Source organism: Nannospalax galili, unplaced genomic scaffold (genome assembly GCF_000622305.1).
Source record: "Nannospalax galili isolate Female #2095 unplaced genomic scaffold, S.galili_v1.0 scaffold6518, whole genome shotgun sequence".
Classification (NCBI taxonomy): domain Eukaryota; kingdom Metazoa; phylum Chordata; class Mammalia; order Rodentia; family Spalacidae; genus Nannospalax; species Nannospalax galili.
The window spans coordinates 1,403-5,696 of record NW_008341487.1 but is presented as its reverse complement, the minus strand read 5'-3'; the positions used below and the strand labels follow the sequence as shown (position 1 = coordinate 5,696).

Below are 4,294 nucleotides of genomic sequence, written 5' to 3'. Positions count from 1 at the left end.
TTCTTGCCTCCCTACTAAATTGGGTTTGGGGAAGGCTAAGATGAGGTCAGAAAGGAGAAAGTGCTTGGTGAACCTCAGATGAGCGGGAATGGTTTTGTGGTTAGGCCATGTCCAGAACTACAGGCCAAGCTGTAGTGTTGCTGTCCAGTGGGTCAGGCAGCAGCAGCTGGACACTGTGTTCCCCTCTGGGTGTGGTAGAGGTCTAGGGTTGCTCACACCCAAACACGTCACTGCCACTGCATGCTTTCCACCAGCAACTTGGCCATCTTGCTTATTTGTCTCTTGCAAGCAGCGTTTGCCTCTCATCCCTCAGGAGAGCCAAGGCAAGAGGGTGAGCTGCGTTCAGGTCTCATGTCCATGGCTCACAGCCTCGTGTCTCTTCACATTGTGACCTGTGTGATTCATCCCTAGAGAAAACTGCCTTGTTACATCTTCTATTTTTTTTCTTCTCTTTTTCTTCTTTTTTTTTTGGGTGGGGGGTCATTTAAAATTATCTGCATTGGGCAATATACATATTCTAAAGTGCATATTGAATAATTATAAAGGAAGCACCAATGTCTCTCCTCTGCAGGTCAAAGAGGATTCTCACATCCTTCCTTTTAATACTTCCTGGCTTTCCCTAAAAATACTCTTTTCAAGTCTGTCTTGGTTGTTGACTCAAATTCTTCTTGCTTGCCCTTACACCAGAGAGCAAGTTTCATTCCTAAAACAGACCAAGATCTGGACCTTGTTAGTTGTTGAGAACTTTGTTCACAGTTGGGTGACACACAGCCTGCTCTGCCATTGTTTGGCCTTTTGGCCTGGAGAGGAAATCTCTGTCTTGGGCTCATTGTCAAGTTCTTCCCTGGAATCAGAAGGCACAGGGTGGGATGGGCAGAGCATTGGGCTGGGGTTGGAGAGGTGGGGTGGGTGGGGCAGACATTTCCAACCTTGGTCTGTTTTGATGCTTCTGTGTGACCTTTGGCTGAGTCACCTCCTTACAGGCATGATTTTCCTACCTATAAATTGGGAATTGTGCTATATCTGGTTTGCATCTCTCTTTTATTTTCTTTTTTTGAGATGGGGTGTCCCTATAGCCCCAACTGGCCTGGAACTCATCATGTAGACCAGGCTGGCCCCTCGATGTCACAGAGATCTGCTCTGCCTCCCGAGTATTGGGATTAATGGTATCACCATGCCTGGCAGGTTTTTTGGTGGGGAGGGAGGAGGGTAGTGTGTGTGTGTGTATCCTATTTTACAATTTTATTTTAAGAATAATTTTGTCCCTAAACTGTTTATTTATTTTTAATTTTTTACATTTTATTACTTTTATTTAATGTTATGAGTGTTATGCCTGCATGTAAGTAAGTATACCTGTGTCGTGCAACGCCCATGGAGGACAGAAGAGGCTGTCTCGGATCCCCTGGAACTGGAGTTACAGTTGTTAGTTGCCATGTGGGTGCTGGGATTCGAACCTGGGTCTTCTGCAAGAATAGTCAGTGTTCTTAACCACTGAGCCATCTCTCCAGCCCCCTAAACTGTTTATTTAAAGCAGGAATCTAAAACTGACTTCTCTACCAATCTGTTTCATCTGGTCAGAGTCTGAGTGACTTCCCGTGAGGCCCCACTCTCCCTGTAGCATAAACCTTGCTTGCCTCACACTCAGCTACCTGCTGGCCTTGGAAGGCACATTAGTGAAAATAAAATAGTAAAATTAAATTAGGTTAAAAGGCTGTGTTAGCTAAAATGAGATGTGGAGCATGGTAGCCAGGACCTCAACTCATTCCAGGTCCCCTAATCACAGCAGGAGCCCAGGGCCATGTGACACAGTGTTTGGCAGCATCTGGGTTAGGTGGCTCTTCAAGGGTCCTTCATGAAGACATTTATCCTTCTCTGGCTCAGATTTGAGCAGATTACACAGGAGAAAAAGAGGGAAGTACGGCTTGAGCTCTGGGTCTATCCAAAGCACCCCATCTCCTTCCTTCTACCTGGAGTCTTAAGATTCTGATTATTTAGCTTTTCAGACCCCCACGGGCATGCCCTATGGAACAGTGAACCTGCTTCATGGTGTGAACCCTGGAGAGACCCCTGTCACCTGTACAGCAGGGATTGGGACCTTTATTGTGGAATTTGCCACCCTGAGCAGCCTCACCGGTGACCCTGTGTTTGAAGATGTGGCCAGAGTAGCCTTGACGCGCCTGTGGGAGAGCCGGTCAGATATTGGGCTGGTAAGTCAGCTGTTGCCCTTCTTGTATAAGTCAAGGCTGCTACCTTGGCCCATACTTAGGAAACACAGAGATCTGAAGAATGAGTTACTGTTCAGCCAAGGGAATCGTACAGTGACTTTAGGAGTAGCCAGGATACCAAAAGTAGACTGAACTCCCATTCACATTTTGGCACAGAAGGGAAGAAAGCCAGACAGCCCATCCTTGACAGGACTTGTTAAGCTTTGAGCCTTTGAGCCCCTCTCACTTCTAGGAGTTCATATGCTTCACGACCTGGACTCAATTAGTGATTATCAGATTATATTTCTTAGAATACAAGTACTGAGAGTGTTGAATGGCTGGTCTATGAAAAAAATGATCCCTGGACTGAGTATATTACATGAATCTAACAGTTTTGTTTGTTTGGTTTGGGGTTTGCTTTTTGTTTGTGTAAAATAAATCTTTTATTATTAATTTATTTCATTTTTAAAAATTTATTTTTATTTTATGTGTATGAGTGTTATGCTGGCATGTGTGTAAGTGCATCCATGTCGGAAAATGTCTGCAGCGGTCAGAAGGCGGTGGATTACCCCGGAACTGGAGTTACAGATGGTTGTTAGCCACCGTGTGGATGCTGGGTCTCAAACGTGCGTCCTCTATAAGAGCAGAGAGTACTCTTAACCACTGTGCCATCTCTCCAGCCCCAAGTAAAGGAAATTAAGAGCAAAAAGTTTGCATTTTGAATCACCATAGTGATGTCCCAGAACTCAATAAATGAGTAAATAGGAAAATTAAAAAGAATGAGCAAGTCACATAAAAGCTCATATACAGAGGTAGAGAGATGCACTGGGGTCAGCGAGATGGCCCAGCGGGTGAGGTGACCAAAGTCGAATACAAGGTCTTAGCAGCTATCCTCAGAGAAATGCAGTTAAGTAGGCAACTGATGGGGGACTGATAATTTCAAAATGTTTAGAGGGAAAAAAATAAAGAGGCTACAATTCAATGCCTAGCTAAACTATCACATTAGCATAAGGGTGAACTAAGGATGTGGGGGGGGATAGACTTTCACTGTCTATCCAACTCACTGTGGAGTCACTGCTGACTCGAACTCATTGTGTAACACATACTGGTCTTAAACTCACAATCCCCCTGCCTCAGCCTCGCAAGTGCTGGGGTTACAAGCACATCACATCACACCAGGCCTGGCTGTAATGGTCAATCCTCCACGTCAACTTGACCCAACTAGACACACCCAGGAGATCAGTGCAGAGCTTCTGGGCAAGTCTGTGAGAACATGTCCCATCTACAGAGGATGAGATCCTGAGGGCTCCAACCCAGTCACCGGATTAAGCCTGTGATAGAATCTGACCAGACTACTGGAATGGTGGGCAAGCATAAGGTGAGGCCCTGCTGAAGGAGGGGCCTCTGGAGGTGTCTCTTGCATGGCCTCCTCCCGTCTATCTCTGCTTCCTGGCCACTGTAATATGAACTGTTTCACCACGGCTTTATTGCAAGGATGGATGGAAATTTCTAGGACCATGGGCAAAATAAGTCTTCCCTGAAGCTGTTTCTTTCTAGTATTTTTTCACAGGGATGATAAAATGAATACACCAGATGATCTGCATGTAACGTATGATAACATTCATTCTACTTATTTATTTATTTATTTATTTATTTATTTATTTATTTATTTATTTATTTATTTATTTATTGTGTATGAGTGTATTGCCTGCATGTATGTGAGTGCACACATGTTGTGCAGTGCTGCAGAGGTCAGAAGAGGGCTTCGGATTCCTCTGGAACTGTAGTAGTTAAGGATGGTTCGTAGAGGGGTCCTCTGCAAGAGCAGTCAGTGCTTTTAACTGCAGAGCCATTGGTCCAGCCCCCGACACAGATTTTTTAAGTCAAATTTAGAACCCTCCCCCACCTTCTCCCTATTAGCCTCTGCCCCCAATGGATTTCATGTATTCTGTCATGTATGTTAAGTCCTACTTTGCACCCAGATATCCCTTGGTGTAAGTTCATCCACTGGAGTCAAGTGTCACCCCATTAAAGAATATCTACTCTCCTTCACCCAACAGTAATCGGTTGTTAATAGTTCCTTGGCTAGA

At 44.8% G+C, this 4,294-nt stretch overlaps 1 pseudogene; it reads left to right on the top strand.

Annotated features, from left to right (window-relative positions):
- Positions 1–1,993: 1,993 nt before the first annotated feature.
- On the top strand, positions 1,994–2,454 carry LOC115071061 (annotated as a pseudogene).
- Positions 2,455–4,294: the final 1,840 nt, after the last annotated feature.